This window comes from Rhineura floridana, chromosome 5, assembly GCF_030035675.1.
Source record: "Rhineura floridana isolate rRhiFlo1 chromosome 5, rRhiFlo1.hap2, whole genome shotgun sequence".
Lineage (NCBI taxonomy): Eukaryota > Metazoa > Chordata > Lepidosauria > Squamata > Rhineuridae > Rhineura > Rhineura floridana.
This window is the reverse complement of record NC_084484.1, coordinates 120,600,857-120,614,849: the sequence shown is the minus strand read 5'-3', so window position 1 is coordinate 120,614,849 and position 13,993 is coordinate 120,600,857.

Sequence of the window (13,993 nt, the reverse complement as noted above, 5' to 3'; positions counted from 1 at the left end):
TCTGTTGAAACAACAACGACATTGGGTAACAATGGGGGGGGCCCCTGGGGGGGGGCAAAATCTAGCCGCTGGCGCCGTGTGTGTCAGCAAGTGGTCTAACGTAGGCCTTGTACGCGTCCGAGGACCACCCGCCCACGGCCTGAAGCCTGTCTTTAGTAAAGCCCAATAGGGCCGCCGTGGAGGCCGCGCCTATCCGGAAGGAGTGTGTCCCGAACTTACTGGGGTCCACGCCTAAGTTCCCCAGTGCGGCCTTCGCCACGGACCAGAACTGGTATCTGGTAAGGGGCTGGGAGTTCCTATGTATAAATAGGTACCCTGACTGCGACCCCCTCGCTGCCACAAAACCGCGCAGGGCTGTTACTGGGCAGAGTTCTTGCTGCCGGCATGGGGCTAATACCACCAGGCGCCCCTTACCATGCTGGTCCGTTTTAGACCGCCTGAGCCGCAGGATGGCCCGCTCTGCCCTCCAGCTGAGGTCGGAGACTAGCAGGGCTCGGAGGGAGTTATCCCTCTTGGAAGCTGCCACCACCTCCCCGATTCGGAAGGCCCCAAAAAACAGAGTGAGGGCCGCAGCATGATATAGCAGGGCCTCGAAAGGGGAAGAACACAAGTGCTTCCACTGTCCCTGCAGGCCAAACAATAGCTCTGGGGAAAAGGGGAGGCGGGCATCCGGGGGGCAAGGGCGCTCGCGGGACCAACCCTCCAGCATCCGGCGCACCCTAAAGTCACCCGTGTAGTCCTGAAAGCCCCGTGCCTTCGCTAGGAAAGCGAGTTGCCCGCCGCCACTGCCTCCCTGTCTCTCAATGAGGTTGGGGGGGGGCGCTCGATGCCGCCCAGCCACCCTGGCCACAGGAAGCCTCCGGAGGCCCACGTGCGCCGGCAGAGAAGCCGCCGCCGAAGCTGCTGCTGCCGAAATTGCGAAGCTGCTGCTGCCGCGATCGCTGCCAAAGGAACCCCGCCGAAGCTGCCGCCAAAGGAGCCCGGCCGAAGCAGCCGCTGAAGGAAGCCGCGCCGAGCCGAAGCTGCTGCTGCTGCGGCTGCCCCGATTGCCGCCGAAATTCAAACTGGATGGCGGGAAGCAGGCGGGGCGGCCTTAAATAGCCTTCAGCCGCCCCGCCTCCCTGCCGCGTCACACGACGGCGCGCCAGCGCGCCGTGTGTGCACGCATCCCATCCAAGATGGCGGCCGGGACATCGACAGCGGCCGCAAGCTCGTCCCTCTGCCCGGTAGGTCCCAGGCGCGGAACGGGAACTCCGTCAATAAAATGGCGCCCGATGCCAGAAAAATACTATAAAAGCTGAACAAGTGCCGTATAAGTGGGGCCTTACTCTAATTGAAAGCTGCCATATTAGCAGAATGCCAAAAAGTGGGCCGCCGAAAAGCGGGGTCCCTACTGTACATAGAATATATTATAGAGATTTTTATTTATTATACATACAGTCTTGCCCATCTGCTTTGTTTTGCAACCTCAGGGGATGGCTGAATCTATTTAAGGAAGCCATGGCACCACAAAGTGCTGCAGTTACTGCCTGAGGTAACACCCTTCCCACTCATCTGACTTCAGATGGTGTAAGATTAGCTGATCCCCAGTCGGAGATGAGTAGAGATGAACAAATCAGTCCATTCCCCTCTCTATGTCACTTCCAGGTGTGTTCTGTCCTCTTTCTACATTAATGTGGCATTTTTGAAATCTGCACAAAATGTGCATTATATACATATTTGAATAACCAGCTTAAACCTGACAATGCTGACAGGGCCTCTGTACATCATTCAGGCACATGGACAATACAGAGAAAATATCAGCAACATTAATGTGATACTTGGAGTCAGGGTGGAGTTGCCCATGAAATGTGAGTAGCCCTCTACTCGGTGGCAAGCATACCCACACTGAGGTTAGGGAGGTTGACTACAACCATTACAGCAGGGATGGGGAACTTCTGACCAGATGGTGGATGTCCAACCTGTCCTGGATGGGGTTGCACTCCCCCTGAAGGAGCAGGTTTGTAGCTTGGGGGTTCTCCTAGAACCATCTCTGTCACTTGAGGCTCAGGTAGCCTCGGTGGCACGGAGTGCCTTCTACCAACTTTGGTTGGTGGCCCAGCTGCGCCCCTATCTGGACAGGGATCACCTGGCTTCAGTTGTCCATGCTCTGGTAACCTCCAAATTAGATTACTGCAATACACTCTATGTGGGACTGCCTTTGAAGACGGTTCAGAAGCTGCAGCTTGTGCAAAATGCAGTGGCCAGATTGGTAACAGGGACCAGACAGTTCGAACATATAAAACCGGTTCTAGCCCACTTGCATCGGCTGCCTGTATGTTTCTGAGCTCGATTCAAGGTGCTGGTTTTAACCTATAGAGCCTTACATGGCTTAGGACCACAATACCCGATGGAATGCCTCTCCTGGCACGAACCCACCCATACACTATTTATTATTATTATTATTTATTTAATTTATTAGTCGCCCATCTGGCTGGTTGTCCAGCCACTCTGGGCGACGTACAAGATAAAACAATACATTAAAACATTAAAATTTAAAACTGTAACAGTAAGAAACCTAACCCACCCCAAAAGCCTGCCTGAAGAGCCAGGTCTTCAAGGCCCGGCGGAAGCTTATCAACATCCAAGGCCCTCCTCTGGGTGCATACTGCGAGGAAAGCTGGGAGTCTGGCAACAAGAGAGAGGGCCTTCTCAGTGGTGGCCCCCAAATTATGGAATGATCTTCTTGATGAGTTGCACCTGGCGCCAACACTGCTATATTTTTGGCACCAGGTCAAGACTTTCCTCTTCTCCCAGGCAATTTAGCATGTGTTTTTACATTGCTTTTTAAAAATGTGTTTTTAAATTTGTATATTTGTTTTTAATGTTTTTAATTGTTGTAAACTGCCGAGAGAGCTTCGGCTGTGGGGTGGTATACAAATGCAATAAATAAATAAATAAACTTGTGGCCCTCCAGATCTTGTTGGATCACAGCTCCCATAATCCCTTACCATTGGCCATGCTGATGGGAGTTGGAGACCCACAACATAAGGAGGGTTGCAGGTTCCCAATCTCTGTAGTAAATAATGTTGCAAACCAGATATATAAATTTCTATAATTGTGGGCCACAGTTCCACCTTTTCACAGTGTTGTGTCAACTATATATGCAAGTTGAGGATGTGTAGGCTGGGTCCGCACTGGTATACTCTGGAGTTTGGAGTGGAGACAGCGGCCAATATCTCACTCCCTTCAACATATTTGTTGCATATGATTAAAATTATATGTGAAAGTGACTTTCATGTTTTGCCATTCTTGAGAATTAACCTCTAACTATTATTCCCCTTCCTGCATCAGTCACATCATTGCTTTATAAATCATCAATGTTTTGCAACTTGCATATCAAGAAGGCATCATCAATTGCTATTTCTTATAGTCATTACACATTTATTTTCTCTTCATTGTTTGAAATACTTGAAGCTGGAAAATGCAATTTCTTTAGTATTGATTTTGTCCTTTTCCATTTAGTAATCTAAGAACCAAAACCCAGAGATATCTATGCATGTTTCTTCCCATCAGTAATCTGACAATATATCTTACAAATGGAGACATGCAAGAAAGATGCTGATGGTTTTTCCTCAGCTTCTCTCCACTCTACTTCTCCTTTCTAGAAATGTTGCCAAATGTCACAATAACCTGGTTTGGAATACATATTTTCCTAGCTCATGGTTCTTGGATTTACAATACAAATCAAATGCTATTTTCCTCAGAAGTTCTTTTACAACTCAGAATCCAAAACAAGCATCTTTGAATACACAGGCACACACTGCTTTTTAATTTAAGGCTACGATCCTATGACCCCTGGGAGGGCATCCCTACGATGATCAGGGGTGTTACAATTAGCAGGGGAGACTCTCTTGATGGTGCCAGCACTGGGGTTGTCCTGGTTGACAATGATCCATGGGTCTTCTCGATGGTGGTTCCCATTTGTAGAACACATTGCCAAGTGAGATATGTCAGTTGCCCTCATTACTAACTTTTAGGAGAAATTTTAAAATATTAGTTTTTGAGAGTATATGGTTTGGGGAATTTTTTAGTCTTTTTAGAAGGTTGTTCTTACCTTTTTAAAGAAGTTTTAATTATATTGATTTAGTATTGATATGTTTGCTGCCCTGGGCTCCTTTGGAAGAAACATGCAGAATGACCAAGTCACAGGCTAATCAATAACTAGAATAATGAGTTAATAATAAAGTACATGTATAATACACATGTACTCAATTTATACAATTTATAATATACGCAAACCACAAACATGATATAATGTGATGGTAAACAATAAACAATAAGAACAATGAAAAAATGAACACAAAACAATGTGTCTCAATCAGAGCTTGGAAAAGTTACTTTTTTGAACTACAACTCCCATCAGCCCAATCCAGTGGCCATGCTGGCTGGGGCTGATGGAAGTTGTAGTTCAAAAAAGTAACTTTTCCAAGCTCTGGTCTCAATCAGAGTTAAACAACCAATATGCAACCTGCATATCAACAGGAATAGTAAACAGTCCATTTCGGTTCTCTCAGTGTCTCATTTTTCTAATCTTAAATTCTCTTCTCCACATTTCTGCAGCAATTTGCGATTTTTTTAAAAAAATATCCTCATGAAAATTCGTTACTTTAGTGCGAATATCTCCTAATAAATACATTTGTGTATGCAGTTTTGAATAATGTACATGTTTTTGCAAGCAATTTATCCTAATATAATTCATGATGTATATTATTTTCACCAATATATTTATTTTGTGCAAACTTTCCTCTAATATATGCACTTTTGTAAATATTGCTTGGTTAGAGAACAGCATTGCAAAGTTCAGATAAGTGCATATTTTAAAGGATGGCTATGTTGTAGTTCTCATGTTGTTTCAGAAAGTGCAGATTTGATAAATTTGGCTTTAAATGTTAACTGAATTGAATTTCTGTTCCATCCTTAATTCTATATATCAGCATAACTGAAAATTCCAGAATATATTTTAGATTTAGATGCAGGAGGACTGCAAGAATGCATTCTCCAACCTCACTACTTCTCTCCTGGTATTACTGCAATGGGATTTAGGATATGATAGCTGATCCACCTTTATTCCCCCACCTCCCCTGCAATTTTAGGATTGCAGCTGAAGTTAAAATTTTGCCTAACTGGATAACATTTGTTGCATTCAGGAGGCTGGCACCAGACATGCTGGAGCCCTTGTCGCCAGCTTGCCCTGGGCACCAGTGCACATGTGCACACACACGCTCCTACCTGTCTCTCACAGGGAGGGAACTTCTTCTGCCTGCACGTTCGCTGGCTCCATCTTTCCTGTCTTTTGCAGCTGCGCGGGCTGCTACGCGTGCAAAACTCTGCCATCAACCAAGATGGCGGCAGAGGCTTCAGCCCCTTAGGGAAATCTCGGCCATCATCTTGGTTAGTGGCAATCCTGTGTGCGCAGCCCATGCAGCTGCAAAAGACAGGAGAGATGGGTAGGTGGAGCCAGCAAACAGAGGGCGGAAGAAGCTCCCTCTCTGCGATCTGTGGGAGCTACTCTGCCATGGATCATGGAAAAGGAGTGCTACTCCTCCCCCACCCTATTGAGAGGCCCCTTAAGGTCCTCTGTGGCTCCAGCGGCCCTTGGCCAGGGCCCGACCTGGCCGCCCTTTGGGACCGGCCCTGGTTGCATTGATGGAGTTAAGCAAACACATCCAAAGCGGAGTTTTGAGACTAGGTAAGAATAAAATTGAACTAGAGGAAAGAGTTTTCATCTGCCATGGTTCCACATTTGTACCATATGCATTGGACACAGACAATGGGAATATTTGCAATTAACACCCTGAGGGTTCTGGGCTAAAGGCTTCTATTGGGAAAGGGGCTGCACTCATAAGCTGAAAGGTTCAAGAAAATATAGCTTAGGAACCCAATTAACAGAGGAAGCATAAAACTGAAAAGGTTGGTTGGATTGTGGAGTTTTCCACGGTTAGGTCAGAAAATCTTGGTGATTACACAGGTCCTTTTCCCAGGACCCCCAGCTTACTATTTGCCCATACTTAATTAGACATTCAAACATTCTTCTTTGCAAGCATTTGTTTAATGTACCTTTTCTCCTAGGCATTTGATAGATTAAGATAATGTTTTGTTTTAATATGCTGCCAAACCTCCCTGTGGCTGCATGGGGGTGCTATTGCTATTGTTTTGCTGTTGTTTATTGTTATGTTTTTATACTGTGTTTTATTTGTTTTTGTCTCAACATTGTATAAGTTACTTGGGGACCTTTGGGTACAAATCTAACAACAACAACAACAACAACAATAATTTATGATGATGATGTGAGTACAACAATTAGTGTCTAAGATTTGGAGGAATGTAGATGAAAATGTAAATGAAAGTATATGGTGATGTGATACTGTGCAGCCAAATAAAACCAGGAGTACAAGTTAATTTAACACTCTTGGGACACACAAACACACAGAGGATGGTGTACAATGCTAGTCCTACTCAGAGTATACCCATTACAGTTAATGGGCATAACTAACATAGGTTCATTGACTTCAGTTGGTCCCCTCTGGACAACCCAGATATTTTTTTCTGTGTGATTGCCAACAATGCTTATAGTTGCTAACCAATTCTCAAATTGAACTGAGGAGAGTTTGCTCATCACTACTCTTGCTATTCCTTTTTGGGGGGGGAGGGGGCTTCCTACTTCTATCAGTTTCATCAGTTTCATTAGTGTCATCGTAGCACTGGGCATAACCACCCGCTACATCCATCCTATGCAAGAAAACGAGATTACTAGCCGTGAGGCCACCAGGTTTACTTTGTTTATCTTCTTTGCTACTTCTTCTTCTTCTTCTTCTTCTCATTTAGATTTATATCCTACCCTTCCTCCCAGTAGCAGCCCAACCCAGTATTTCATATTTCTTGTGTATGCATAATGCATTTTATGTATTTTAATTGTATTTTATGCATTTTAATTTACTGTAATGTTTGAGTTTTTATTGTGTATTTTACTATATACGTGTGCTATTTTATTGTAGCCACCCTAAGTGCCCTATTGTAGGGTAGAAGGGCGGGATAGAAATATTTTAAATAAATAAGATCAGATTTACATGCAACTGCTGTGATGTGGGTGCCACAGACATCCCACTTACACTGGGTTAGAATTCACTTTGCTTGTTCAGATGTTACACTGAAGACAAGTACAAACTGTCTCTAAACATGTACACAAGTGTTTGTGTGGAAAAGTGTTGATTTGTACAGCTCAACTGTTGTGCACACTGACTGCCCACTGGTTGAACATTATGTATGAATAACTGTTCAAGTATACAGTTCAGCTATTTATGTACACAGGTACACAGATGATACAATCATTGAATGTCACATGTGAAGACCTTATGTGTAACCACAGTATACAGCTCAGAGGCACTGGTATTCAGGGGTGTAGTTGTTCAGGGTGTCGGGGAGGTCTTAGACCCCTTACTTTTTGGGGAGCAGGGTCCCAGTAGGGTCCCTATGTCTCCAGCATCCTATGAGTCAATCAGCATGAAAGGGGAGAGTGTTAGGCACTGAGAAGAGTCTTCTAACATGCTTCCTTGTCCTTTCCTGATGATTGGAAGCAATCAGAGTGGAAGGAGGTGAGTCAGCCACAGAGAAAACTCTTCAGTAGCCTGTCATGCTTATTGGCTGCTAGGGATGTCTGTTGTGGTGGGAGAAGGCAATAACAAGGATCTCATTCACAACCCCACAGCAAAAAATGGGGTGGTAGTGGCTGAAACTAATATGAAGGGACCCTGCACTTCTGAATTTGCCACAACGTTACTGCTGTTATTGCATCCTTATTTTCCAGGTCAGGGCAAGCATGGGTGCAGGGTAGCGCTCATCCAATTCAGGCCACACATATAATTGGTACATAGCTTTGTTATATATCCAACATAGATCTTGACCCAAGAAAAGTGTTTTTTTAGTTGCAAAGCAACAGAGTCTCTCTCTCTCTGAAAAGTATTATGTAATTATGACTGTGTACTATTAAAATAATATGAACAAGGGAGGCTAAAGGCTGCATTTTAAATACTTGCATGTGCATCTTTAAAACTTTACTAACAGATTTTGTACATTTCAATTAAGATGTATTGTGGAAATGGCTAAGTGTCACAGATGGCAATACTGCTGGGGTTACTTCAGCATTTTGATTACAGTTTGCACAATATGCTACTTTTTATGCATTTAAAAGTCATAAAATTTTATTAAAGAAAGTGAAACAGAGTTATTTTGAGCTGCAAATATAGAAAAAGTGCCGCAACTGATTAAGGTTCACTCCTAGGTCTCTTGTAAACGAATGCCATGATTAACTAGATGCAAAAAAATTGGAAGCAAAATGCAATGCAAATAGGACGTACTCTTATCTCTTCTGGCACCTCCTCCCCATGTCTATGCAAGAAATGTGTTGGAGATCAGCTGTGTGTTGTGTTGGTGAGGAAAAAAACTTATATTGCTAATTCCATGATAGAACTGGAATTCAGACACACACACCCCATTCCTGTCAAACTAAAGGAACAAGGGGAGGAAACAGAAGTGTCAAAGTCTTGTATTCTGGGTGTCATAGGAGCATAGGAAGCTGGTGTAAGGCAGTCAGACCATAGGTCCATCTAGCTTAGTGTGGTCTACACTGCTCTCCAAGATTTCAGATGGGTGACATTGCCAGCCCTACCTGGAGATGCTGGGAATTAAACCTGGGATCTTCTTCATGAAATGCATGTGCTCTGCCACTGAACTATGCTCCTTCATTTGTTGACCTGGACAAGCATACAGCACATATACAATAGTGGTGAAACTGCTGATCAAAGCAGAAGTGAAATTGACAGTTTCATGCAGGACCATCCTAAGCACATCTCTTTTGCAATTAAAATTTAAATTTGGGTTCAGGCCTGGTTATAGGACTGAATCAGCTTTGGTCACCTTGGTGGATGACCTCTGTCAAAAGAAAAACAGGGGAATTGTGACCCTGTTACTCTTTCGTGAACTGTCAGTGGCTTTTGATACCAATGACTATGGCATCCTCCTGAACCAAATTAGCCCCCTGACAGTTGTGTTGTGGGGTGCCGCAGGTTACATTCTTGTCTTCAATGCTTTTTAACATCTTTGTGAAGCCATTGAGAATGGTCATTAGGAGATTTGGGTTGAGGCATAATTCATATGGTTATGATACCCAGCTCTATTTCTCTGTAACATTTGCATCAGGAGAGGCCATGTAAGCCCTGGATTGTTGCCTGGACTTGGTGGCAGGCCAACAAACTGTCTCTGAATCCTGACAAGATGGAGGCATTGTGATGAGCAATTCCTAAGTCAGGAAAATTGGACAATTTCCTGCTTTGGATAGGATCATACTCCCCCTGAAGGAGCAGCTTTGTACTTTAGGGGTGCTCTTGGATCCTTGTCAGAATAGGTTCAAATGACCTCAGTACATGGGATTACCTTTTTTACCAGCTTTAGCTGGTAAGACAGCTACGGTTGTTTCTGGACATGATCATAGAATCATAGAATAATAGAGTTGGAAGAGGCCTATAAGGCCATGAAGTCCAACCCCCTGCGCAATGCAGGAATCCAAATCAAAGCATTCCCGACAGATGGCTGTCCAGCTGCCTCTTGAATGCCTCCAGTGTCGGAGAGCCCACTACCTCTCTAGGTAATAGATTCCATTGTTGTATGGCTCTAACAGTTAGGAAGTTTTTCCTGATGTCCAGTTGAAATCTGGCTTCCTGCAACTTGAGCCCAGTATTCCATGTCCTGCATTCTGGGACCATTGAGAAGAGATCCTGGCCCTCCTTTATGTGACAACCTTTCATGTACTTGAAGAGTGCTATCATATCTCCCCTCAGTCTTCTCTTCTCCAGACTAAACATGCCCAGTTCTTTCAGTCTCTCCTCATAGGGCTTGGTTTCCAGTCCCCTGATCATCCTTGTTGCCCTCCTCTGAACCCGTTCCAGTTTGTCTGCATCCTTCTTGAAGTGCGGAGACCAGAACTGGAAGCAGTATTCAAGATGAGGCCTAACCAGTGCTGAATAGAGGGGAACTAATACTTCACGCAATTTGGAAACTATATGTCTGTTAATGCAGCCTAATATAGCATTTGCCTTTTTTGCAGTCATATCACACTGTTGGCTCATATTCAGCTTGTGATCAATGACAATTCCAAGATCCTTCTCACATGTCGTATGGCTGAGCCAAGTATCCCCGATCTTATAACTGTGCATTTGGTTTCTTTTTCCTAAGTGTAGAACTTTGCATTTATCCCTGTTGACTTTCATTCTGTTGTTTTCAGCCCAATGCTTCAGCCTATCAAGGTCCCTTTGAATTTTGTTTCTGTCTTCCATGGTACTATCTATGCCCCCCAATTTTGTATCATCTGCAAATTTGATAAGCATGCTCTGTACCTCCTCATCCAAGTCATTAATAAAAATGTTGAGGAGCAAGGAGTCCAGGACTGAGCCCTGTGGTACCCCACTCGTTACTTCTGCCCAGTTTGAGAAGGAACCATTGATAACCACTCTTTCAATACGATTCTGGAGCCAACTGTGGATCCACATGATAGTTGTTCCATCCAGCCCACATTTAGCTAGCTTGCTAATCAGAATATCATGGAGCACTTTGTCAAAAGCTTTGCTGAAGTCGAGGTATATTATGTCTACAGCATTCCCACAGTCTACAGGGAGGTTACCTGGTCAAAAAATGAGATAAGATTGGTTCGGAAGGATTTGTTCTTCATAAATCCATGTTGACTCCTGGAAATCACTGCATTATTTTGAAGGTGCTTACAGACTGACTGCTTTATAATCTGCCCCAGAGTTTTTCCAGGGATTGATGTAAGGCTGACTGGTCTGTAGTTCCCCAGTTCCTCCTTTTTGCCTTTTTTGAAGATAGAGATAACATTAGCTCTCCTCCAGTCATCCGGCACTTCACCAGTCTTCCATGATTTCGCAAAGATAATAGACAGCGGTTCTGAGAGTTCTTCAGCCAGTTCCTTCAATACTCTAGGATGTAGTTTATCGGGCCCTGCCGATTTGAACTCATTCAAAGTGATTAGGTATTCCTTGACCATTTGTCTATCAATCTCAAGCTCTAATCCTGCCCCTTCTATTTCATGTTTCCCGGGAGGGTCACACCTTCCTGACACCATCCCTGCAATTCCGTGATACCTGCCTGTACTCTTCCTTTGTGGCCTGGCCTTCTTTCCACTTCCTGTATGTGTCCTTTTTTGTTTTCAGGTCATCTCTAAGCTTTTTGTGAAGCCACATTGGCTTCTTCTGTTGTTTCCCCCCTTTTTTCCTTGTTGGAATTGCTTGCCATTGTGCTTTTAGAATTTCCTTTTTTAGAAACTCCCACCCATCTTGGACTCCTTTTTTCATTAGGGTTGCTTGCCATGGAACCGTACTTACAATTATTCTTAGTTTATTAAAATCAGCTTTCTCGAAGTCCAGGATGCGCGTGTGACTAGTCTCAGTTTTTGCTTCTGTTAAAATCAAGAATTCAAGTATGGTGTGGTCACTTTTCCCCAGCGTTCCCGTAACTGCCACTTCATTCACCAAATCATCTCTATTGGTTAGAATCAAGTCCAGGATAGCTGATCCTCTGGTTGCTTCCTCCACTTTCTGTAGGAGAAAGTTATCTCCAACACAAGTCAGAAATTTCTTGGAGGTGCCATGTTTGGCAGAATTTGTCTCCCAACAGATATCGGAATAACTGAAATCCCCCATTACTACTACATCATGCCTCCTTGAAACATTGGCAATTTGCTTTTCAAAAGTTACATTCTCATCTTCTCCTCGATTGGGCGGTCGGTAATAGACTCCAAACACCACATTCCTTTTATTACTTGCCCCATTAATTTTAATCCAGATACTCTTGGTGGAACTACCAAGCTCATCTTCCTGTATTTCTGTGCCGGGATATATATTTTTAACATATAGTGCAACTCCACCTCCCCTTTTATTCCTTCTGTTCTTTTTGAACAAGTTATATCCTTCAATTGCTGTATTCCAGTCATGGGAGTCATCCCACCAAGTTTCAGTTATACCTATCAAGTCGTAATTGCCCCCCTGTATTAAGAGTTCAAGTTCATCCTGCTTGTTTCCCGTGCTGTGTGCAATAGTATACAGGCATCGAAGACCATGTGATTTATGGCTTGGCTTCCTTACTACATTTTTCTGAGGGCTGTCACTAGTCCCTATTACATCTGATCTCTCTGCTCCCATTACTGTGCACAAGCCTTCAATAGTCATTACCACCAAGTTTATGTCTCCCTTCCCCTTAGGATTGACTTTAAAGCACTCCTGATGAACTTCTCCATGCTGTGGCCACACATATTCTTCCCAGTCCTTGTGAGATGCAACCTATCATTTGCCAGCAATCTTCCAGGAGGCATAGCCTGTGGTCCCAGAATCCAAATCTCTCACGTTGGCACCACCTTCGTAGCCATTCATTCACACGGAGTATTTTTCTTTCCCTTTCTACTCCTAAGTACTGGAAGCATGGATGAAAAAACTATCTGGGCCCGGAAGTCCTTGAGTTTCCTTCCCAGAGCTTCAAAGTCTGATGTGATTTCTTCATAGCTCCGTTTGGCAGTATTATTTGTTCCTACATGGATGAGGAGAAAGGGATACCTGTCGGTGGGCTTGATGGGTGATGGGAACCCTGATAGCCTGACCATTGTCATTATTATTATTTATTTTTACTTATTAAAGTTATATCCAGCCCCTCCTCCCAGAAGGAGCCCAGGGCAGCAAAATAATAATAATAATAATACTTATGTACAAATCCCTATAGGCCTTGGGACCAGGATACCAAAAACAAACAAACAAATGATCAAAAACAAAAATATAATTACTTATATACCCATTTCATTACTGAGTTCTACAGGAGAGAACAACCTACAAATACCATCTCACCAGAAAGTTCATTTAATTTGATATAGGCACTCCCTGCCATTGCATATCTGACAGGCACCGTCTCTATTGTCTATTTTGGCAACTATTGACGTCTCTCCTTTTTCAACAAGCCTGTAAAGTGAAGATTTATGTCCCAGTCTGTATCTACATTGGATTAGAAATTCTTTTTAAATTGTTTCTTTTGTATGAAAGTGTTTTACATACACTTTGTAGTCCCCTTTAGTATCACTCCCTATATATATGATATGTATATATATATAGTATTTTATGTATTTTAATTGTATTTTATGTATTTTAACTTATTTTGCTGTTTTTGTGGTTTTATTGTTTACAATTGTATTATGTATGTGTTTGATTTTACTTTTTATAAGCCGCCCTGAGTGCCCTATTATAGGGCAGAAGAGCGGGATAGAAATATTTTAAATAAATAAATAAATAAATATAAATTACATAATTTACATATGAATTTACATAATTGCATTTATATATGTGCAGTTGATTACACTGCTGATGTTTCTATTGTGGAATTGCTTTGAAATATTTTATGGGAAGCAATTCATAATTGGAATTAAAAATAAATAAATAAAATTGGACTCAAACCCACATTTCAATGGAATTTGGTCAGTTCCATATTTAAACAAAGAATAGTTTCCTTCATATGTTTCTCACATGGAGGAGTTCTGCAGAAATAAAAGGGGATCAGGGTCACACTACTTGTCCTGCCTCTGATATTACACTCATCTTGCTGGTTCTATCCCCTAATTAACCTACATAATTAACCTACATATTTATGTTAATGAACCTCCAGATCACCTTTATTCATCTCTTATGTTTTTGACTTAGATCAAGCTGAGATGCTACAAATGAGGGGTTCTTAATCTGTGGTCTTCAGGGGGTCTTTGAACCAGGCACCAAAAAATCAATTTCCAATGCAATAAAAGCAATTTTATTTATTTGTTTATTTATTTATTTATGAGGCTCCATTCTTATGAAAGCTATGGAGCCTCATAAACTCTCAAAGGGGTCCATTATACCAAAAAGGTTATGAACAG